The sequence below is a fragment of the Sciurus carolinensis genome, assembly GCF_902686445.1.
Source record: "Sciurus carolinensis chromosome 14 unlocalized genomic scaffold, mSciCar1.2 scaffold_125_arrow_ctg1, whole genome shotgun sequence".
Classification (NCBI taxonomy): Eukaryota; Metazoa; Chordata; class Mammalia; order Rodentia; family Sciuridae; genus Sciurus; species Sciurus carolinensis.
The window spans coordinates 721443-747307 of NW_025920110.1; the positions used below are offsets into that span (position 1 = coordinate 721443).

Sequence of the window (25865 nt, forward strand, 5' to 3'; positions counted from 1 at the left end):
AGAATAAAAGAATGAACATGGGTTTTATTTATTTATTTACTTATTTTTTGTGGTGCTGGGGATCAAACCCAGGGCCTTGTGTTTGCAAGGCAAGCACTCTACCAACTGAGCTATCTACCTAGCCCTGAACATGGGCTTTCTATTTCTTTTTAAGATTCTAATTTTAAGAGAGATCCAAGTTGGCGGACTACTGGGTGACTGCATCTCCCATTGCTCCAGTACTCAGGATTCAAAAAGGGGAGGTATTGAGAGGCTTGGACCAACAAAGAGCCACAGGGTGAGTCTCTCCCACCAGGTTAAGCTCAGTCCGAGTGTCAGGCCCAGACAGGGGCAGCTTCTCAGAGCAGGGCAGGGCAGTAAGAGTCTTCCCCAAGTAGCCCTGCTCCCTCCAGAAGCAGGCGGAGTCCACAGCCAGCTCCTCAGAGCAGGCCCACCCAGTGAGAGCCTTTCCACACAGAGCCAACCCCAAGACCCGGACCCAGCGAACCCAGCGGTGGGCCCCACAGGTGACTTCTGGGACCAAGGCAGGACAGGGAGAGGCTTTCCCCCAGCAGCCTGGCTCCCTCAGGTGAATGCAGGCCCTATCTATAGCCAGCTTTGAGGAGAAAGCCCACCCAGTGAGAGGATTTCCACACAGAACCAGCCCCCAACCCTGGACCCAGTAGCAAGTTAGGGGCAGCTTTCTTCAAAGCACTGCATTATCAAGTTCCTCCAAGACTACAGGCTACTGAAGGCTGGGAGGTGATATACTGGAAATCTACAGGGACACTATAAGCCAGTAGAGGAAATCTGCAATATCTCAGAGTCCCACTGATATCTGACCAATATGAGAAAACAAGGGAAAAAAATGTCCCAAACAAACCTAGATACTATATCAATAAAGCCCAATGACAGCACAGCAGAAGAAATGTCAAAAAGGGAGTTCAGAATGTACATAATTAAAATAATCAGAGAAGCAAATGAGGAGATGAAAGAGCAAATGCAGGCATTGAAGGAAGAGATAAAAGAGAAAATGCAGGCATTAAATGATCGCATCAAACAACAGAAAAAAGAGCAAATACAGGAAGCAAAAGATCATTTCAATAAAGAGTTACAGATACTGAAAAAAATAAACAGAAGTCCTTGAAATGAAGGAAACAATGAACCAAGTTAAATACTCCATAGAAAGCATAACCAATAGAATAGAACACCTGGAAGACAGAACCTCAGACATTGAAGACAAAATATTTAATCTTGAAAACAAAATTGACCAAACAGAGAAGATGGTAAGAAATCATGAACAGAACCTAAAAGAATTATGAGATATCATAAAAAGGCCAAATTTAAGAATTATTGGGATTGAGGAAGGCTTAGAGAAACAAACCAGAGGAATGAACAATTTATTCAATGAAATAATATCAGAAAATTTCCAAAATCTAAAGAATGAAATGGAAAACCAAGTACAAGAGGCTTATAGGACACAAAATATAAAAAATTACAACAGACCTACACCAAGGCACATTATTATGAAAACACCTAACATACAAAATAAAGACAAAATTTTAAAGGCTGTGAGAGAAAAGAATCAAATTACATTCAGGATGAAACCAATAAGAAGATCAGCAGATTTTTCAATCCAGACCCTGAAAGCTAGAAGGACCTGGAACAACATTTACCAAGCCCTGAAAGAAAATGGATGCCAACCAAGAATCATTTTTTTTTTATTGTAAACAAATGGGATACATGTTGCTTCTCTGTTTGTACATGGCATAAAGGCATATAATTTGTGTAATCATAAATTTACATAGGGTAATGTTGTTTGATTCATTCTGTTATTTTTTCCCTTCCCACCCACCCCTCCCACCCCTCTTTTCCCTCTATACAGTCCTTCCTTCCTCCATTCTTGCCACCCTCCCTAACCATAAATCTAACCCTAACACTAACCCCTCCCACACCCCCATTATGTGTCATCATCCACTTATTAGCGATATCATTCGTCCTTTGGTTTTTTGAGATTGGCTTATCTCACTTAGCATGATATTCTCCAATTTCATCCATTTGCCTGTAAATGCCATAATTTTATGATTTTTTATGGCTGAGTAATATTCCCTTGTATATTTATACCACAGTTTCTTTATCCATTCATCAATTGAAGGACATCTAGGTTGGTTCCACAATCTGGCTATTGTGAACTGAGCAGCTATGAACATTGCTGTGGCTGTATCTCTGTAATATGCTGATTTTAAGTCTGGTCCTAAGCCGACATGTTGAAGCTCTGGACCTACTTTTTCTTCTATAAGATGCAAGGTCCCTGGTCTGATTCCAAGGTCCTTAATCCATTTTGAGTTTAGTTTCATGCATGGTGAGAGATATGGGTTTAGTTTCATTCTGTTGCATATGGATTTCCAATTCTCCCATCACCATTTGTTGAAGAGGTTATCTTTTCTCCATTGCATATTTTTGGCACCTTTGTCTAGTTTGACAAAATTATATTTATTTGGGTTTGTGTCTGTGTCCTCTATTCTGTACCATTGATCCACCTTTCTATTTTGGTACCAATACCATGCTGTTTTTGTTACTATTGCTTTGTAGTAGAATTGAAGATCTGGTGTTGTGATACCCCCTGCTTCACTCTTTCTGCCAAGGATTACTTTTGCTATTCTGGGTTTTTTATTCTTCCAGATGAATTTCATAATTGCTTGCTCTATTTCTGTAAGGTACATCATTGGAATATTAATTGGAATTGCATTGAATCTGTATAGCACTTTTGGTAGTATGGCCATTTTGACAAAATTAATTCTTCCTATTCAAGAACATGGGAGATCTTTCCATCTTCTAAGGTTTTCTTTAATTTCTTTCTTTAGTGTTCTGTAGTTCTCATTGTAGAGGTCTTTCACCTCTTTTGTGAGATTGATTCCCAAGTATTTTATTTTTTTTTGATGCTATTGTGAAATTGGTAGTTTTCCTAATTTCTCTTTCTGAAGATTCATCACTTATGTGTAAAAATGCATTAGATTTATGAGAATTGATCTTATATCCCACTACTTCACTGAATTCACTTATGAGATCTAAAAAGTTTTCTGGTGGAATTTCCTGGTTCTTCTAAGTATATAATCATATCATCAGCAAATAGGGATAGTTTGAGTTCTTCTTTTCCTATTTGTATCCCTTTAATTTCTTTGGTCTGTCTAATTGCTCTGGCTAGAGTTTCAAGGACGATATTGAAAAGAAGTGGTGAAAGAGAGCATCATTGCCTTGTTCCAGTTTTTAGGGGTATGCTTTCAGTTTTTCACCATTTAGAATGATATTAGCCATGGGATTAGCATAGATGGCCTTTACAATGTTAAGGAATGTTCCTACCATCCCTATTTTTCCTAGTGTTTTGAGCATGAAGGGGTGCTGTATTTTATCAAATGCTTTTTCTGCATCTATTGAAATGATCACGTGATTCTTGACTTTAAGTCCATTGATATGGTGAATTACATTTATTGATTTCCTGATGTTGAACCAACCTTGCATCCCTGGAATGAAACCCACTTGATCATGGTGCACTATCTTTTTAATATGTTTTTGTATGCAATTTGCTAAAATTTTGTTTAGAATTTTTGCCTCGATATTCATTAAGGATATTGGTCTGAAATTTTCTTTCCTCAATGTGTCTCTGTCTGGTTTAGGTATCAGGGTAATATTGGCTTCATAGAATGAGTTTCGGAGGGTTCCCTCCTCTTCTATTTTATGGAATACTTTGAGAAGTATTGGAATGAGCTCTTCTTCGAAGGTTTTGTAGAACTCGGTTGAGAACTCTTCTGGTCCTGGACTTTTCTTTGTTGGTAGGCTTTTGATGACTTCTTCTATTTTTTTGCTTGAAATTGGTCTATTTAAATTGTGTATGTCCTCCTTGTTCACTTTAGGCAATTCATATGTCTCTAGAAACCTGTTGATGTCTTCGAAATTTTCTATTTTGTTGGAGTACAGATTTTCAAAATAGCTTCTAATTATGTTTTGTATTTCAGTCGTGACTGTTGTGATATTTCCTTGTTAATTCCGAATTTTAGTGATTTGGGTTTTCTCTCATCTTCTCGGTTAGCGTGGTTAAGTTTTATCAATTTTGTTTATTTTTTCAAAGAACCAACTATTTATTTTGTCAATTTTCTGTATTGTTTCTTTTGTTTCAATTTCGTTGATTTCAGCTCTGAGTTTAACTATTTCCTGTCTTCTACTACTTATGCTGTTGGTCTGTTTTTCTTTTTTTTTTTTTTTTTTTTTTTTTGCGGTGCTGGGGATTGAACCCAGGGCCTCGTGCTTGCAAGGCAAGCACTCTACCAACTGAGCTATATCCCCAGCCCTGTTCTTCTTTTTCTAGGTCTTTGAGCTGTTGTGTTAGGTCGTTTATTTTTTGAGTTTTACTTTTTTATTGAATGTGCTCCATGAAATTAATTTTCCTCTAAGTACTGTTTTCATAGTGTCCCAGAGATTTTGATATGGTGTTTCTTTGTTCTCATTTACCTCTAAGAATTTTTTAATTTCCTTCCTAATATCTTCTGTTATCCATTCATCATATAATAGCATATTGTTTAATCTCCAGGTGTTGGAGTAGGTTCTGTTTTTTACTCTTTCATTTATTTCTAACTTCAATCCATTATGATCTGATAGAATACAAGGTAGTGTCTCTATCTTCTTGTATTTACTAACATTAGCTATGTGGCATAATATATGGTCTACTTTAGAGAAGGATCCATGTGCTGCTGAGAAGAAAGTGTATTCACTCTTGGTTGGATGGTATATTCTATAAATGTCTGTTAAGTCTAAATTATTGATTGTGTTTTGAGATCTATGGTTTTTTTGTTCAAATTTGTTTGGAAGATCTGTCCAGTGGTGAGAGAGGTGTGTTAAAATCACCTAGTATTATTGTATTATGGTCTATTTGGTTTCTAAAATTGAGAAGGATTTGTTTGACATACATGGATGAGCCACTGTTTGGGGCATAGATGTTTATGATTGTTATATCTTGCTGATTTATGCTTCCCTTAAGCAGGATGAAATGTCCTTCTTTATCCCTTCTGACTAACTTTGACTTGAAGTCCACATTATCTGAAATGAGGATGGATTCTCCAGCTTTTTTGCTGAGTCCATGTGCATGGTATGCTTTTCCCCATCCTTTCACCTTTAGTCTATGGGTATCTATTTCTATGAGGTGAGTCTCTTGCAGGAAACATATTGTTGGATCTCTCTTTTTAATCCAATCTGCCAGTCTATCTTTTAATTGATGAATTCAGGTCATTAACATAGAGGGTTATTATTTAGATATGATTTGTATTCCCGGTCATTTGGTTCATTTTTTAAATTTTATTTATTTGTTTATTTTTTGACACACCTTGGTTCCTCCTTTATTTGACAGTTTCTTTAGGATAATTCCTCCCTTTGCTGATTTGCTTCTTTGTTTTTTATCTCTTCCTCATGGAATATTTTGCTAAGAATGTTCTGTAATGCTGGCTTTCTTTTTGTAAATTCTTTTAGCTTTTGTTTATCATGGAATGATTTTATATCATCATCAAATTTGAAGGTAAGTTTTGCTGGGTATAAGATTCTTCGTTGGCATCCATTTTCTTTCAGAGCTTGAAAACTGTTGTTCCAGGCCCTTCTAGCTTTTAGGGTCTGGATTGAAAAATCTGCTGATATTCGTATTGGTTTCCCCCTGAATGTAATTTGGTTCTTTTCTCTCACAGCTTTTAAAATTCTGTCTTTATTTTGTATGTTAGGTATTTTCATTATAATGTGCCTTGGTGTGTGTCTGTTGTAATTTTGTGTATTTGGAGTCCTATAAGCCTCTTGAACTTGATTTTCCATTTCATTCTTCAGATTTGGGAAATTTTCTGATATTATTTCATTGAATAGATTGTTCATTCCTTTGTTTTGTTTCTCTAAGCCTTCCTCAATCCCAATAATTCTTAAATTTGGCCTTTTCATGATATTCCATAGTTCTTGGAGATTCTGTTCATGATTTCTTACCATCTTCTTTGTTTTTTCAACTTTGTTTTCAATGTTAAACATTTTGTCTTCAATATCTGAGGTTCTGTCTTTCAGGTGTTCTATCCTATTTGTTATGCTTTCTATGGAGTTCTTAATTTGGTTTATTGTTTCCTTCATTTCAAGGATTTCTGTTTGTTTTTTTTTCAATATCTCTAACTCTTTATTGAAATGATCTTTTGCTTCCTGTATTTGCTCTTTTAACTGCCGATTGGTGCTATCATTCAATGCCTGCATTTGCTGTTTCATCTCATCGTTTGCTTCCCTGATCATTTTAATTATGTACATTCTGAACTCCCTTTCTGTCATTTCTTCTGCCATGCTGTCATTGGATTTTATTGATGTAACATCTAGATTTGTTTGGGGCATTTTCTTCCCTTGTTTTCTCATATTGTTCAGGAATCAGTGGGTCATTAAGATATTGCAGATTTCCTCTATTGACTTATAATGTCCCTGAAGATTGCTAGTTTATCCCCTCTTATCTTTCAGTAGCCTGAAGTCTTGGAGGAAGTTGATAATGCGGTTCTCCACAAGGAAGCTTCCTCTCTAATGTTGGTGACCCTCAGGTGGGGTATATTCACTGCTAGTGGGCAGAGGTGCCTCCACTTGTTGACCAATGGTCATCCAAAGGGGAACTAGGCTGTGGGCTGAGGCAAGGCCTATTTAAGCCTGTGTCTCTGGTTTTACTGTGCTTGTGGGAAAACCTCACCCTGGTGGGGAAGACTCACCTGGTGGGGAGGTCTCGCTGGTCAGTTCCCCTCCTAGAGGTTACCTCTCAATCTACAACTACTGCCTTGGCTGGGCTGTCTTCCTCTGCAACATTCCCAGGGGCCTGGACTTACCTCCTGGGCCTGGGAGCCTCACCCTTCGCAGATGAGTCTCCTTAGGTTGCCTCTCCTCAGAGAATCTGCCTGCAGTCCTGGAAACTTCCCTCCACCCCGAGGCATGTCTCTGTGTGGCTCTTCCACCAAGAAGCCAGTCCTGGGACCCTGCTGTGCACCTAATCACCTGGCAATGCAGCCCCTCCTCTGAGTCGCCACTTGGAGCCCTGTACAATAGCTCCAAGACCCAGAGACCCGTCACACACCTCTTCCTCCAGACAGCCGCCTGGTTTCCGAATGCAGTCACTAGGAGTCCAAGCAACTCACTTCGTGTCTCCTCCTCCCATCAACCGCCCGTAGCCCTAGGCAGTCACTCTGAGTCCAAGTGACCCACCCTGTTCCTCCTCCTCAGGGTAGCCCCCCGGATGTTCAGGATTGGTCACTCAGAGACCAGCAACCCACTGCACTCCTCCTTCAGGCAGGCCCCCCGTGTTCAGGAGCGGTCGCTTTGTGTCCAAAGAACTCACAACTCGCCTCCTCCTCTGGCAACAGCCTGTGGCTCTGATGCAGTCACTCCTAGACCACTCGACCTGCCGCACTTCACCTCTTCCTCTGGGCAATCCCCCAGTGTTCAGAAGCGGTCCTTCTGAGTCTAAACAGCTCACCACGCAGCTCCTCCTCCCACAACTGCCTGTAGCTCTGATGCAGTCACTCCTAGACCAAGTGACCCACCACGCTTCTCCTCTTCCTCCAGGCAACCCCTCGGTGTTCAGAAGCGATTGCTCTGAGTCCAAACAGCTCACCATGCAGCTCCTCCTCAGGCAGCCGCTCAGAGCCCCAGTGGTTGCTCTGAGTCCAAGCGCTGTGCTGAACCGCCTCCTCTAAGATGATCCCAGTTGTCCATGTTTACTGCTCCAGCAGGGGGGGAGGGGCATCTTGCCAAGCAACTCTACTTTACAAAGTTCCCTGCGTTGCGGGGCTACCGCCCCATCCGGGATGCCTCCCCAATGGGAGAGACTCACCCAGCAGCTTTGAGTTGGTCCCAAGTCTCTCACTATCTCCTCTTTTGAATCCTGCGTCCTGGAGCAACATGAAATGTAGCCGCCCTCTAGTCCACCATCTTGAAAAGCCCCAACCAAGAATCTTATACCCAGCAAAACGTAATTTCAGATTTGACAATGAAATAAAATCCTTCCATACTAAATAAGAGCTAAAAGAATTTACAAAAAGAAAGCCGGCATTACAGAACATTCTCAGCAAAGTATTCCATGAGGAAGAGATGAAAAACAATGATGGAAATCAGCACCAGGAGGAACTAACCTAAAGGAATAGCCAAATAAAGGAGAAACCAAATCATGTCAAAAAACAAAAATGAGTCAAATGACTGGGAATACAAATCATATCACAATAATAACCCTGAATGTTAATGGCCTGAACTCATCAATCAAAAGACATAGACTGGCAGACTGGATTAAAAAGAAAAATCCAAAATTATGCTGCCTGCAAGAGACTCATCTCATAGAAAGTGATACCCACAGACTAAAGGTAAAAGGATGGGAAAAAACATACCATGCACACGGACACAGCAAAAAAGCTGGAGAATCCATCCTCATTTCAGATAATGTGGACTTCAAGCCAAAACTAGTCAGAAGGGATAAAGAAGGACATTTCATACTGCTTAAGGGAAGCATAAATTAGCAAGACATAACAATCATAACCATCTATGTCCTGAACATTGGCTCATCCATGTACATCAAATAAATCCTTCTCAATTCCAGAAATCAACTAGACCACAACACAATAATACTAGGTGATTTTAACACACTTCTCTCATCACTGGATAGATCTTACAAACAATAATTGAATAAAGAAACCATAGATCTCAATAACACAATCAACAATTTAGACTTAATTGACATATATAGAATATACCATCCAACAAAGAATAAATACACTTTCTTCTCAGTAGCACATGGATCCTTCTCTAAAATAGACCTTATTTTATGCCACAAAGCTACTGTTAGCAAATACAAGAAGATAGAGATACTACCTTGTATTCTATGAGATCATAATGGATTGAAATTAGAAATAAATGACAGAAAAAAAAACAGAATCTTCTCCAATACCTGGAGATTAAATAATACACTATTACATGATGAATGGATAACAGAAGACATCAGGAGAGAAATAAAAGAAATTCTTAGAAGTAAACAAGAACAAAGACATGTCATGACAAAATCTCTGGGACACTATGAAAGCAGTACTTAGAGGAAGATTTATTTCATGTAACTCATTCAACAAAAGAAGTAGAAATCAACAAATAAATGACTTAACACTACAGCTCAAAGCTCTAGAAAAAAGAAGAGCAGACCAACACCAAAAGTAGTAGGAGACAGGAAATAGTTAAAATGAGAGCTGAAATCAATGAAATTGAAACAAAAGAAACAATTGAAAAAATTAACAAAATAAATATTTGTTTCTTTGAAAAAATAAACAAAATTGATAAACCCTTAGCCACACTGACAAGAGAAAGAGAGACATATGACCTACTTACACTAAATAAGAAGGTCATGCACGATTTCAACAGAAAAATATCAAGTAATGAAATTAAAAACACCACTAAAAGCCTCCCAACTTAGAAAAATCCAAGACCAGACAGCTTCTCATTTGAGTTCTACAAGATCTTCAAACACCAATACTTTTCAAATTAATCCATGAAATAGAAAGAGACAAACCCTTCCAAGTTCATTTTATGAGGCTAATATCACCCTGATACCAAAATGAGACAAAGACACATCAAAGAAACAAAACTTCAGAAAAATATCCCTGATGAACATAGATGCAAAAATCTCAATAATATTCTGGCAACTCACACAAAAACATAAGGATGGTGCACCATAATCAAGTTCGGTTCATCTGAGGGATGCAGCATTGTTTCAACATATAGAAATAAAAAAAAATACATCATATAAATAGAATTAAAAACAAGAATCATACAATCATCTCATTAGATGTAGAAATAGCATTTGACAATACAACACCTCTTCATATTCAAAACAGTAGAAAAACTAGGGATAGTAAGAACCTACCTCAACATCATAAAAGCCCTATATGCTAAACCCAAGGCTAACATAATTCTAAACAGAGAAAAATTGAAAGCTTTCCCTCTAAAACCTGGAACAATCCAAGGATGCCCTCTCTCACCACTTTTACTCAACATTGTCCTTGAAATTCTAGCCAGAAGAAATAAAATTAAAGGTATACAAATAGGTAAAGAAGAAAACAAACTATCACCATTTGCCAATGACATGATTCTTCATTTGAAAGATCAAAAAAATTCCATGAAAGGACATCTAGAATAAATGAATTCAGAAAAGCAGCAGGATATAAAATCAATGCCCATAGATCAAACACATTTTTATACATCCATAATGAATCCATTGAAGGAGAAATAAAAACACTACCACATTCCCAATCACCTAAAAAATACTTGGAAATCAATCTAACAAGAGGTGAAAGACCTCTACAATGAAAACTATAAAACACTAAAGAAAGAAACTGAAGAACTTAGAAGATGGAAAGACCTCCCATGTTCCTGGATAGGCATAATTAATATTGTCAAAATAGTCATATTACAAAAAGCATTATACAAATTTAATGCAATTTCTACTAAAATCCCAAAGGTGTTCATCATAGAATTAGAAAAAGCAATCATGAAAATCACTTGGAAAAATAAGATACTCAGACGAGTCAAAGCAAATCTTAGCAAGAAAAGTGGAGCAGGGAGCATCACAATACCAGATCTCAAACTATACTACAGAGCCATAGTAATTAAAACATGATATTGTCACCACAACAGACATATAGACCAATGGTACAGAATAGAAGACATGGAGACAAACCCACATAAATCATGTATCTCATGTTAGGTAAAGGCACCAAAAAATTCACTGAGAAAAGATACTTCATTCAACAAATGGTACTGGTAAAACTGGAAAATCACATGTAAAAAACCCAAAATTAAGCCCTTATCTCTCACCCTGCATGAAACTCAGCTCACTGTGGATCAAAAACTTTGGAACTGGAACAGAGACCCTGTGACTACTAGAAAAAAAAAGTAGGCCCAAATCTTCACCATGTCCATCAAGGATCTAATTATCTTAACAAGATCACTAAAGCACAAGAAGGTAAATTATGAATCGATAAATGGGATGATCTCAATCTAAATAACTTCTTTTCAGCAAAAGTAACAATCAATAATGTGAAGATAGAGCCTACAGATTAAGAGAAAATCTACCACATGCTCCTTGGAAAAAGCATTAATCTCCAGGCTATATAAAGAACTCAAAAACTTAACACCAGAAGAACAAATAATCCATTAAATTAATGGAATAAGAAACTGAACAGACAATTCACAGAAGAAGATATACAGTCATTCAATACATATATGAAAAAATGTTTAATATCTCTATCAATTAGGGAACTGCAAATAAAATCTAAGATTTCCACTTACTCCAATCAGAATGGCAATTATCAATAATTCAAGCAACACTAAATGTTGTCAAGCATGTGGGGAAAAAGGCACACTCATCCACTGATGGTGGGAATGAAAATTGGTGCAACCATTATGGAAAGCAGTATGGATATTTCTCAGAAAACTTGGAATGGAATTGCCATTTGACCCACCAATCCCACTCCTCTGTTTATACCCAAAGGAATTTAAATCAGCATACTACAGTGCCACAGCCATACCAATGTTTACAGCAGCTCAATTAACAACAGCTAAAATATGGAAACAATCTAGATGCCCTTCAACAGATTAATGGATAAAGAAAATATGGTGTATAGATAGCATGCCATGGAATACTACTCAGCTTTAAAGAAAAATAAGATTCTGGCATTTGTTAGTACATAGATGGAGATAGAAAATATGCTAAGTTAAATGAGCCAAACCCTAAACTACCAAAGTCCAAATGTTTTCTCTGTTATGTGGATGCTAATTCACAATAAGTGAGGGGACAATAGAAAATAATAGAATCACTTAATATTAGGTAGAGGGGAGCAAATGTAGGGGGATTTTTATGCAGGTAGGAATGATAGTAAAGTGAAACAGTCATTATTACCTCATGTACAAGTACAACTGCATGAATGATGTGATCCTAAATTAGTATAATAAGAAAAATGAGAGACTATACTTTTACTTTTTTTTTTTTTTTTTTTTTTTTGTGGTGCTGGGGATTGAACCCAGGGCCTTGTGCTGGCAAGGCAAGCACTCTACCAACTTAGCTATATCCCCATCCCAAGACTCTACTTCTTTTGTGTATATTTCAAAATGTATAAATGCATTCTGACATGTATAAATAATAAGTTAAAATGTATCTGGTTTATTGCAAAAAAATGTAAATAAGTTAAAAATAGAATATTAAAAATTAAACTTGTGGAAAAAAAACCTTTTATTCCTTTTGTATATCTCCAGTTTCATCTCCACAACTGGTTTTTATAGCTTCTTTTGTGCTCCTGACAAAGAATTTGCTTGTACTTCCTCTGTGCATTGCTTTTTTTCTCTGCTGGAAATGCTAGCTGCACTTCTCAGCTAACATTTCAAGTTCTATAATCCTGATATTATAATTTTTTTACTCCAGGAATCATTCAGTGGCATTCAGTCTTTCTCTGACTTTATCACTGGTACTCCTCATGGACTTGGGGTGTTAGCTTTTAGTTCACTACCAGACTGCTTAATAGAAGAACCAGCCATGTTCTGCTTAACAGTCTTAATTACAACCAGCACCTTACCCTGTGAAATGTCCTAGGCATACTGTTAGATATTTATTGTATTATAAAAAAAAAAGAGACCAAATCCCAGGGGATTCTTATTTCATGATTATAATAAAGCCATTAGAAGTTTAAGAGTAGAGGAGGCATATTTGAATTGTAATTTACAAAGAATAACTGTGTTCAAAAATCAAGTTTTGTAAAGAGAAGTTAAGCTTGGTTTTGAGAAGGTTTTATTGTTTTAAATTTTTTGTTTTGCTTGAACACTTTTATTTAAGTAATTGAAAATGTATTTATGGGTTGACTAGTATTCTGGAATTTAGATGAGAAGTTGTCTTGGTGATAGGTATTTGGAAGCCACCAGTATATAAATTGTGATGTAGAAAATTTCATCTTAGGAGAAATTGGAATGAGACAAGCAGAGAAATGAGGAAAAGTCCTATAGCAAGCCAACATAAAACAATTTGGGAGGAGCAATCAGGAGTAGGATAAGAAGCATGTGTTCTTGTATGGGAACATACAGAAAATACATTGCATATAGAGACATATTTTATTTGCAAATATTTATGCTGTGGAGCAGACGTGTCCCTTATGGAAGATTGGAATGTTTCACAATCTATTCTGTTCTACTTGACAGACAGTGTGTCTGTTGTGTCCTTTAAAATGGTTAGTGTGATTTTGGACCTAGATTTTTAAATTTTAATTGACTTTTGTTAATTTAAATTTATATTTAAGCAACATTTGTGGCCAGTTGAATTCACAGCTGTGGAGTTACCACCATATGTGAGGTTATAATTTATAATTTGGAAAGTCACCATTTTTAGAGGGAAATGATTGTGAAATTATAGTGGATACTAAAGTGAATGATGTTCAACAGTTTAGAAAAGTGAGAATTGGCTAAGAACACTAAAAAAGTTGTCTCAAATAAAAAATGTAAGATTATATTTTAAGGGGCAAGATGAAAGACAAAAATACAGAGGACTGAGAATGTAACCAGGTATTGAAACAATTGATTCAGAATGTCCCTGTAAAGCCTCACATGGCAGGAGGTGTTGGGTTAACCTCTGAATGTGATTGGGGTTGTAAATTTCTTATGTTAGGTTTAGGATTAGCATTTTTCTACTTACTTCATGGTAGGAGAAGTTTGGAGGAGCTGCTGTAGTAGTGGGAGTGCTCACTTTCCTGGGGTTTAGGTTAACTTAAGGACATTGTGCAGATTTACTGTTAGTTTCTATGATCTTCACCTGGAAACAGAGGATGGGAGTGAGGATCAGTAGCCTGTGATTTACATTCCCCACTTACAAATGGGAGTTAAAATAATGTTGTTTACTTCACAGAGTTTTGGCTATAAAGCTTTAAAGTGTTTTTTGCTCTTTAAAATTCAAATATGTAATTGCTTGTATGCTTATGTGGGGAGTATAGGGATACACAGTACCTCCAACTTTTGCTCAGTTTTGCCATGTTTCTAAAACCTCTCTAAAAGTAGTATATTAGAAATACTGGAAAGCATTATATACACTTGAATTGTAGTGAGGTGGTGTGGTTTCATCAGAGGGACTCAGACTCAGAGGTGCAAAAATTTGTTTTTTTTTTTTTTTAATCTCATATCTAGCTGCAGACTACTAACTGACTCTTTCTGTTTTGGGCAAAATAAGATCCCTTTCTAAAATAAATATAAGTAAAAGTCCTTTGAGTACTATTGGGATCCATATTGTTATTTTTCTTGGTGGGTTTGACTGTGTTTAAAGGTTGAGGCTACATTTGTGGAGTAGTTCTATCTTCTTTTAATGATTTTATTGTTTTTCAAAAGAGTTAAATACTTATTCTCGATTATGAGACAATATCTTATTTAAACTCAGTTTTCTTACGGGAGGGTTTTAATCCTGATGATGGCAGAAGAGGGCTATTTGAATGCAAGGTGGGAAGTTGTGAAGAGTGGCAATATAAATTAGAAAATTCATTGGATTCCCCAAATTTTATTGTCTGCTTCCTCCCAGAAGGTACAGCACTAGGGACTTTGTAAGATTAACTTACCATTAATTGCTCAAAGGTACAGGAGATATGTTGTTATAAGAAAACAGCAAGTAACTGATGTATTTATAGAAGTGTTTATTAATAAAATATTTTGGAAAGAAATTTTTAAAATTATCTTGATAAACTTCATGTAAATTTTATTATTAGGTTATAAAAGTGGTGGCAGAGAGGAATTCAATATAATGCTTTGTTCTCTTATTTTCACACAAAATCACAGAGACATTTAGGGATTTTAAAGAAGGCCATGGTGATAGATATCTATGAGCCAGTTTGCTCTGCTGAGAGAAAGCCATAGACTTCACATCTGGCTTTGCCTTCCCTTGTAAATGAATGATTTTTCTGGGAACTTGAGAAACGTAGAGAAAGACTTCGGTGACTGATCACAAAACCTACCATTCATTTTACCAAACCAATTCAGAAATGTATGTTCTATTTGCATATCATATATATTTTTATATAAGGAATACTACATTTCATTTCCAAATTTTCTTCTCTTTTCCTTTTCAGTTTGAAAAAGAGTTTACCAATTACCAAGAAACTAAGGTTCAATTACAGAAAAAAAAGGGCAAAGATTAATGAGGTTCAAATATAGTTAAAAGCTTTCAAATCTCAGGTAAAATGCCTTCCTGGGTAGTTTTGGTATGGAAACCAGACAAGATGGACAAAAGTTATGTCTTCATAGCATCAAAATGTTTGAATTTGAATTTCAGTTATGTGTTTTCATACTACTGTTTGTATGGATTTATGTTCTATTTTTTCCTTTTAAATTACTTTTTAACTTTACTCCTAATCATACTTTTAGGAATTACCTTGCTTCTTTGTGCATTATTTGGGTTTTGTTTCTAATGTCACATATATCCTAAGTATATTCTAATAAAGCATAAAGGTTAAGAAATCCTTTTTCTCTTAGATTTCTTATTCATCACTGATCTTCATCATGCTACAGAAAATAACTATTTAATTTTCAAAGCTATTTAATTTTCAAGCTATTTAATTTCAAAACCTTCAGGCGATGGAAATTTTTCTGTTAAAGATAATATCTAGCTGAATGACACTTTTGAGATAATTATTCAATTTCCAAAGATAAACAAATTTAAAACATGAAAAAACAGAGAAAAAAATCAGGATTATGAAGCAGAGAGTTCATATACATGCTTTACATTTAAAACATGAGATAGGAAGGAATGTATCATCTGCATGCTTTGTATGGATGAAAGCAAAGGGATAGAATATTCAGAGCTAAATTTCTTCATGTAGGTTTACATACATGATGAGAAGCAACTAAGTGTAGTTTAGTATTTTCCTTCCATCCTGATTTATGGTTAAGTTAAAAGAGTCTCAGTATACTATTTTCGATAGAATTGGACATTTTTTTCATTTAAATAGTTAATGAAAAGTTTTGTTACAAGGGCTGTGTGAAGATATCTTAGGAGATAGCAATCTGATTGATTTTAATGTTTTTAAATAAAATTGAATACTGTTTACAGAAGAATTATTCTAATTGATTTCTCTTTATTTCTACAAGGAGAAAGTACCACATTTCACCAAAATTTTTTTCTGTGACGGAACCTTATGTTTCACAATTTTAAAAAAAAAATTGTTTCTTTGTCTTGTAGGCAATGATTGAAACATATGTGACATTTTCCCTGGCCTTGACTAATATAAATAAAATAATTTTCTTTTTCATTTTCCCAGTTGTTGGATTACTTGCACATCTATCCTGGAAACTTTCAGTTTATAAAACACATATCCATTATATTTGGATAAATTATTCTCCTCATAGTAGTTTTATATAAAAATGGGAATAAATTCATGCTTTGAAATGAATCAAGAAATCTTCTTAGTTATGTAATATGTAATAATAACCTGTGTTTATGGCTATCAGAGGAAAGCCTGAAATTAAGAGATTTAATAATAGACACCATATTCATTTTTTGAAACATTAGCACATTCTTTCTTTGAATATATGTTTGTACTTCTCATTCATTTACCTTAAGACACTTTGATCATTCTTTCACTCTCTCTGTACTTAGACTGAACCAAGTAGTGCTTTACCACTGAGTTACATTCACAGTTCATCTTTTTTTCACTTTTTATTTTGAGACAACTTGTCACTAAGCTTCTGAGGTTGCCTTCAAACTTGTGATTCTCCAGACTTAGCCTACTGGGCTGCTGGGATTATCAGAAAGTGCTACTGTATTCAGCCTATGATGCTTTTTCTTTAATCAAAGCTTTGCAAAGTATGCTCTTTTATTTGTGATTTCCTTCATTTGTTTCTTTCGTTACTTAACTAATTTCCAAACACAGTGAGTCACTGGGAATATAGTTCTGAGACAGATAGTCACTGTGTTATTGTCTAGCCTCCTGAATCATATAATAAAATGAATTGTGCTTTGTCATGAACTGCTCTGGAGCACAGGTTCAGCTGTATCTTTAAAATATTAGGGAGCTAACTGTAAATGCACATGAGTGTGCGTACATATTGTAGGAATTCTTGGCATTCATTGGTCATTCTGGTTCTTAATCACAGCAACCCAGGCAGCATTGAGCTGGTTCTTCTTTAGACTTTGTTTTTAATAAGACATTCTGTTTGACCTGTAGTCATTTATAATACTGTTTTTGTTTCTGCTGGTGTCATGTCATTGATTTCACATTTTTATGTGTGATATATTTTCCATAATTGTATCATAAAACTTATAATATTTCTTAGATGTTCACAGTTTTCAAGGTAATTCTCATATATGTTGTGGGGGCTTAGAATTGTAGTTAACAATTTCAAGAAATTAACCACATTACAAAAACTTACTGGAGGCTTCCTAAGCCTGAATCCTGCATAACTTCATCCCTCCCCACTCTCCCTACATTCCTCTAACCACTGGGCTCCCAGTTGCATTGCTTTCCCTCCTTCCTTCTTTTACTACCACCCTGGTCTACTCCATCCCTGATCCTGGTCCACTGTGCTGGGTGTCTGTTGGCCACCTAGTGCTGGGCTCTGCAGCCAGTCTTCTTCTCACACTACCATGATGGTCATGCCCCAGCTCAAGCCTGTGCCAAGTTCAGTTCTCAGTCCTGCTGGAATATTCAGGAATACCCAGAGACCAGTCCCATTCCCAGGCTTATGTCTAGGAACTTGTGTCCTCCTGGGGTCCCCAGAGCACACAGCCTTCTCCTCTCTGGTCAGCATTCTGACCCAAACAATGTATAATTTTGCAGGAATCTGCAGTAAGACCCCGAAGAGTCACATAGGGAGCCTGCACTTTTGCTGTTTGCTGACAGGCCTATGACTATTGAAACAGGCATCTGAATCTTCCTATCACCAAAATCTTCTGAATTTTCTAATGCAGTTCTTTGCATGGATTCTCCCAGTCCTATGGACCCCAACCTGGCAGAAAAGACAATTTAGCCGGTCACCCAGAAAACCAGGTGAGTTATTTGAAATGAGCAGCCATCAGACATTACGAGTTCAGTTAGTGTGGACCACAGCTACCATATGTCACCAACTCCCAGGCACTGGACAGCTGTAGGAAGAATGAGGTAGGTGGCAAGGCTGCAAGCAGTCCAGGGGGGCAACAAAGAAAATAATGGATTTTTCTTCAAGAAGCAATAGAAGCCCACACATTCCAGTTCGGCCCCTGCTCTGAGAGTGGGCCAGCCACAGAGAGGACTTTACACAATCCAAACACAGTCCCTTACCTGATGTGTTTTACCCTGAGTGGAAGATGGAAATAGAGGAGTAGAGACTCTTAGCTGAAGTAATTCTTCCTGGTCACTGCTGAGGTGGATACTGAGGAAAATTATGGATATGTGGACATCCTGGGAAGTGACTTAAAGATGACTGTGTGGCTTCTCCAGGCAAGGAAAGCCTCATTTTCACTCCATTTGTCAAGATCTTGGATAAGAAAGAGGAACAATACCTCCTAATGTTCATGAAGTGCCAGCAGTCCTTCTCTTCAACCATTCCCTGAAGTGTGATCAGAACCATCTACAAAATGCTAGGGAAGCCCAAGGACAGGAACATTCCTGTCCAAAATAAGCAAAGAAGGAGTATAACACCCATTGAGGAGAATGGTAAGACTGGAAGCAATGGGAATCAACCTACAGGTCAGCTGGGAGACCTAGAGTTGATGACAAAAGAGAGTTGCTCTTGATACTAAGTCTTCTCACTGTGTTTTTCTTTGCTTTGGAAAGATATTGTTTTCCTTAAAGTAATTGAGTGAGTCTGTGCTGAATAAATATCTTAGATTCTTCTGATGTCACTGAGGAGCCATCATGAATATTTAAAAACTGCTTTCCAGTTTCATTGCAGGTCCAGTCACAACACTAATAAAGCATTTTTATAGTGTTTTTGTTCATTTTTAGTATATTTTTATTATTACTTAAAATTAGTTGTACATGACAGTAGAATGCATTTTGATGGATATTCTGAAGTCTTGCTGTGGAGAATTGGGTTTAGGAGGCAGTGTTCTCATCTTTCCCTTTGGGTTCTAGTTTCAATAGACCTTTTTGCTCTCTGGATATTTATTTGAGCTTAGATGAAATGGGTGCTATGAAGGCCTAAGCTTCTATCAATATATAATTAGTTAGCTGTGCTAGAATAAACTGTTCATATTCTGGAAAAATATTCATTATGATGATAATCTATTCTGTATTCTGAAAAATAAATATTTTCATAAATATGAAAAAAACTGTTTTTACACAAGTCCATGAGGATGATTTGAATATTCATCATTTTTCATACTTATATTTTATTCTATTAAACAAACATAAATATGTGATTAAATACAAAATACATACAAAATGTATATTAGAAGTATTTTGTAGAATCATCAGTTAGAATAATTACCTTTGGTATGTGTTAATTTTATCTTCATTTTTCCCTTGATTCACAACACTGACCAATGGATAATAGAGATTGGATATAAAAATGCTTATAGAAATATGGCATAAAAAATCCTGAAACAGATAAAAGAAAATTTTAATCATTCTCATTGAAATTATGTGCTGGAGCATTTAAAAAAATTGTTGGAAAGTTAATTCCTCTTTTCACTGAAGTACACAGCTTTATCTAAGTCTTCAATGACTGGTGCAAAAAAATAAAATATTTATTTTTTTCAGAAAAAAATTGGAATAATTCAATGTGGCTTTTGATGAGAAAAAGAAAGGACAGTCTTTTGAGGCTGATCCCCCATTAGTGCATATAACACAGCAAACTGGTGCAACATACCTAGCAACAAACTATCCTAAGTATTTTTTCCCCTCACAGAGGAACTTCCAGGAAAGACACCAAGACATCTGTGAGATTCATAATCTGGTAATATCAAAACATTTCTATATGTATGTATTCAAACATGGGAGGCAATGTTTGATGTACTTAGAAGTGTATAAAACAAAGTCTCTTTAATCTGAGTATATCATTTTCCATTGGTACTGAGACACAGTTTGCATCAAGGTACTTAATGTTCCTCCCTATATCCCCCATAGAAGAGTTCTCACATATTTCACCAAAAAAAAAAAAAAAAATTCTAGGTGATGTCAAGGTCTTGAGCAACTGGAGAGGACTCCATATCTGATGTAAATTAAGCAATATTTTCATACTATGTTATCCTTTCATGGTCACCCTGATCCACTCGGAGCACATGAAGAGTTGGTGTAGCAAAACAAGACTATAAAATGACCAAGAGGTTTGCTGTTTGGTCTTTGGTCATAAAAAGTTTGAAGTAAACAAATTTGTGCCAAGTCTTGCTGAGTTGGTTTTGGTCAATTCACCCACCTGCATTCTCTCTTTCTCTCTCAGCTCTGTCTCTCTGTTGCTTTTCATAGAATGTTAAAAGACAAACTTACAGTCTCATGTACACATTAGAAAACTAGAGGAAGAGAGAATTCAATTTGTTGTCTAAACACCATTCCCATCTTTGGTTATAGTCTTTTAAATTTCTGTTTAAAACATAGAGAGAGGCAAAAATCTGCAAATGGGAAATTTTAACTTGCTAGGACACCAAATCAGTAACCTATATTTGCCTTATAGAAGGTAACATACAACCTGTTACTTATGTCATGTGTACATTGCTAAGAGAAACTGTTTTAGCTAATTAACAAAGTTATTTGATTATGTGGGCATCTGTACCCTGCTTATGAGCTTCCCCAGGGCAGGCACAGACCCCCAGCTTTTTGTACACACCATCTGTCCAGTATGGCTTCAGCCATAGAAGATGCCACAACTGAACTATTACTATGTGTCATATGATCAAATATAAATGGGAACAAGGCCAATAAACTCTAATTGAGATCCTTAGAAAAATTTAAGAACTTCTTTGTATTTTTGTCAATTTATTACCATATTTTAAAAGTGTTAGTAGAAAGGAAGATAGAGTGTTCAAAGTATTCCTGTGCTTTATTACATCTTTTGGTACAAATCTACCTACATACTTTTGATTCAGATATGTGTCATCACAGTGTTAACTTTTCTTGGGTACAGTTACTGAGTTTTCATAATTCTGAAGTAAATTTAGTTGCAGCAACTATTCAAATAGTAATATTTAGAAGGGGCAATCTCTGTTCATTAAAAAGTGGGTAGCAAGTGAGCATGATGACACATGCCTAGGAAGGTGGGCTGCAAGTTTGATGTCAGCCTAAGCATCTTAGTAAAAACCTGCCTCAAATTAAAAATAAAAATAAAAAGAACTACATATGTTTCAGTAGTGAGATGACCCTGGGTTCCAACCTCACTACAAAAAAATAATGGGATACTGACAGCTGCTATGTTTTTAAATCTCAGTGGAAATCATACTAATGAGCTTACTTGAAGAAAAATTGTAATTAATTCTCAAACCTTCATTTGACAGATAAATACTCATTAAATCTTATTGAACTCTCCCACATACCACAGAAAAATATTAGGAAATACAACAATCATTCTAACCAAGAATGATATGGGATCTGCTTCTGAATTACATTTACTAAATTGCAGTAATTAACTGAAATATTTCTACTTTTCAAAACCAAAGCCCAGGTCATCAAAATTCTACAATTCATTTACAAATTCTTGAAATGATAAACTCATAAAAATGGAAAAGGATTAATGGTGGCCAGAAGAGGTGGGGAGGGCAGCAGGAGAACATGTGTGTGGTTATCAGAGGTCACCACGAGGGGTCCTTGTGACAGAAATGGTCTATACCTGAGCTATATCATCTTTAATGTCAAGATGTGGGCACCTCTATATAAAGTGGGCAGAAGATGTCTCTCTCTTTTAACACAACTACAGATAAATGTATAGTTTTCTAGAAATAAAATTACCTTAATTGAATAAATAAAATTATAAATGGTTGAACCACACTGAAATGTGATCCAAGTGATAATCATCCTAAAATTATCCAAGTTTTTTTTTTAGAAGTCTGGTAAAGTAAGCATGAAAAATTTAAAAGGAAAAAAATTTAAAAGGAAAGTCTAAACAATAATCACAAATGGTACCTTCTAGATAGTTCATGAAAATGTCTTCCAGGAAGGAAAATGGTTGTACATCCATATAATTCTCAGTATTTTCTTCAATTAAACATTTAAATACTACTTCACAGAGCACAATATTCACATGCAAAATACATGCATATTTACTTTCTATATATTAATGAAGTTGAAACCATGTCTTCCTTCAGAAGTTTAGGAGGAAAAAATTATGCTTGAAAATATTTAAGCCTTAGTATTTAAATGAAGCTTGTAATGATATAGAAAAATATAAACAAAGGGTTCCTTAGCTCTGGTGAATCCAAGATAACTGAAGTAGTCAATCCAAATATTACATTTTACAAAATGACAATTCTTTTGTCACACACTAAATAAGCAAAAAGCACAGATAAATGAAATAAATTTTTACAAGTAATGGAAGAGCTAACCAGAAATACAGTAATTTGTTTTCATGTAGTTAAACACAAAAGAAGGCATTTAAGAAAACCTACAGGAGATGACTCAGAAAACATTAGATAAGCATTAATTTAAAAGTTATGTTTTCAAGCTAACTGACCAGAATTGGAGTTTGGACCTTTAAAACATTATCAAATTGAAATCACTGGCACACCTAAATGACCTTCACCAGACACAGGACACAGCCAGTGCTGGCAACTTCTATCAAACCCAGAGTGCACAGTTTCCTAGTGTGTCAGTATTTCAGGATAGAGGTAATGAATAGTACAGCTAATTTTTCTAAAGTTGTTAGCAGCAAAACAAGTTCACTACTGTGTTTTAAAGACCCCATCAAAAAGGGGTCTTCTGTGAAAGACGCAACTAGCAGGCTTGACAAAGATTTAGTCAGGAAATTCAGATTTAGGTGGAAAAACTCTTGCACAAGAGATTGTGCCTCCGTTTAAAAAAGGTCATTTGAAATCAGCATTCTCCTTCCCTATTTTAGAGATCACTACTGTATTCTAAATAGCCAACAGAGGGAGAAACAGTAGAGTGGCAAAGCTGTGGATGCTGAGAGTTTTGCTTCAACATTGCACAACACCCACTTGGGGTGGGGAACCAGGCCTTGGGGGACATGGAGGACGGAGCCCAGGGCAGAGGACTGAAAGGGTGGGTTTGGTGACTGGCACTTGACACTTGAAGTCCACCGCTGATGTCACTCATCCTTAGTTAACAAGACTGTGATGCTGAGACTCAGACACTAATCAACCAACCTTTAATTGGAGTAATGGGACTGGTCTCTGACATTCTTTCAAGGAGTGGAGGGCAGGGTCGCAGCTTTAAAGTTTTCACCTGGCTTTGATTAAGGAAGAAAGAGCAGCAGCACGGTGCACTCTAGCTAGCTCAGTTTCCCTCTCCTTGATTCTTTGAGGATTAAAGGCACACCACATCACCAACTCATGGCCTCCAGACCTAGCGACGTGCAGTCCCTACTGGGTGACTCCGAAAGAAAGGTGGGGACCCAGATGCTAGCACTCGCCAAGTTCGCGATGCTGTGCCCCCGAGGCCAGGCCCACAAGCCAGAGCTCATCCAGCCTGTGAACACCATAGGCCACTGAGGAGGCTTCACCGCACCTGAGCCCACGAGCAGGCCATTCCCACCATCTCCCAGCGACACCTACCTTGGGCAGCTCCCGGAACTAATGCAGCTGGAGTCCTGCAGTGCCCATGATCGCAGTCACCTGGGCTGACCCTTGCCCACTGCCGGGTGCTGGTCTGGGGGTCTTCTGCGCTGAACGGGGCCCCAGAGCGTGGACACCAGGGTCTCTCTGGACCCGCCAGTTCAGGGGGCACAGCGCTGCAGCTGAACAAAGAGCCAAGCAACCCAAGCGCCTGGGTGCGTAGACCACAGCAGCTGTCCCTCGGGTGGGAATGAGCTCCGCAGCAGAGCAGCGGAACTGAAGAGGGCATCTGGAGCCCTCGACGGCCCAGGGGAGACTGTCGGGGACAACCGCTCTGCCCTGACTTCTGGCTGCTCTCACTGATAACACAGAGCGTGCACCCCGCACAGGCGCTTCAAGGACACACGGATGCCAACTTGGCCCAAGCACAGACCGCAGCACCTGCCGCTGGAGCAGCTGCTGCGCCCGCAGTGCTCCGTGGATTGGTGGAGAGAGGCAATTCTGCCCAGGGCCGCCCCTTCGCGCTCTTCTATTTTCCAACTCGCCCCGCCCACCCGCCTGCAATTTTGCTGGGGATCCAGTGACTTCCTGTGCTGACTGCGCCCCCTAGGGAGCTGAGGCGGAAGCTGCAGTCGGTGCCATCTGAGTCTGCTTTTGAATTGGAGAATATTTCAAAACCTAAATGTTTGAAGGTACTTTCTGCCCCTCCCTTCCAGTGTCTTTTTTCATGAATATTTATGCAAGAAAAAGTCATCCCACTAGGTTTTTTTTTCATATTTCAAGCTTTGTTCTGAGTTATCTCAATGGAATAAAAGCTTAAAGGATTATATTTTAGCTGCACATTAACTGATTATTTGATTTAAATTTCTGACTTTGAATAAATTTCACCTAAAATATAGGATGTTGTTTTCAAAATGTTAAATGCCATACTGAGATCTTTAGAATCATCTTTAGAACTATCTTTAAAATAGTTCTTCAAAGGGCAGACATTTTTAAATGCTACTGATAATGGCTCCAAAGAGCAAAAGGACCTAATATCATGCAGAAATTTTTGTTGTTTTTTTCCCAAGAACTACAGAACTAAAATTTTGTAATTCTATTTCATTCAGTCTATGTTGGGTGTCTCTCTGTGTGGGTTCATCTGTGTGTGTATAGACATTGATAGTTGCAGCTTCTGTTTCAGTTGATAGAATATAACTAATGTTAACTTAGCATTCAGAGTGATTTCAGATTAAATTTTGACTAAATGAAATTCTAGTGACTGTTTTGATTTCATAAATTAAATTAAAAACAACCTTTTTCAGGAATCAATTGACTTTTTATTTGAAGTATGTGATGAAGTGTGTGATATAAACTGGAATTGTTTTATTATCTGTGGAGTTCTAATAAAACTGCCATATATTGCTTTTGCTTTCTTTTTTTTCTTAGAGAATTACAGTCATACATAGTAAGTGGGTTCATTTGGACAAAATCAAACAAGCATGGAATTTATTTACTCCATTTTGGTATAGAGTGCCCTTCAGCTTTCCATCTCTCTTTCCCTCTCTATGTCTTCCACTCCCTCTATTCTCTTTCCTCTACTCTATTGATCTTCCTTTTATTTACTCATGTATTTGACATATATCACTTATTAGTTCACATTTGTTAGTGCATAAAAAACTTAAAGATAAAAATAGAGCAAAATACATTTTGAAAAGTTATCTTGGGTTGAGTTCAAACATCTTTCAACCTATTACTACAGTTATACTTGCTAAACCATGTATTTGCACACATCTCATATTTTACACTGATCCTTCTGAAACAGACTTGAATGCTTAGGTTTCTTGTGCTCAATTGTTTCACAAATATGGATGGCAAAATTACATCAACCTTTGTGGAATTATATTTTCAATATAAATTTTATAAACAATAGAATCTCAGAACTCATTTTTCTAATAAGAATTCACTTTTTCTGAGTTTATCACTATGATTTTTAAAAATTGTATCCAAATCACAAAGACAAAAGCATGGTCATCCAGTGAATACAGAAACGTTTTTTAACAACAACTGGCACAAGAAACTGCCATAACAAATCACCATAACAAGCATCCATACAAATTTGTTCTACTGCAGACTGCTAAGTCTCTACATGATACATGTATTTCAAATATAACCAATA

The 25865-nt window shown here is 36.8% G+C and overlaps 1 long non-coding RNA gene across 1 annotated transcript in view; it reads right to left on the reverse strand.

Annotated features, from left to right (window-relative positions):
- Positions 1–24189, reverse strand: part of LOC124973331 (uncharacterized) — a 49551-nt gene extending 25362 nt beyond the window's left edge. Inside the window, exon 1 of the long non-coding RNA XR_007106668.1 lies at positions 23708–24189. This is a non-coding gene — a long non-coding RNA (uncharacterized LOC124973331). The remainder of the gene's footprint in view (positions 1–23707) is intronic.
- Between the last annotated feature and the right edge of the window lie 1676 nt (positions 24190–25865).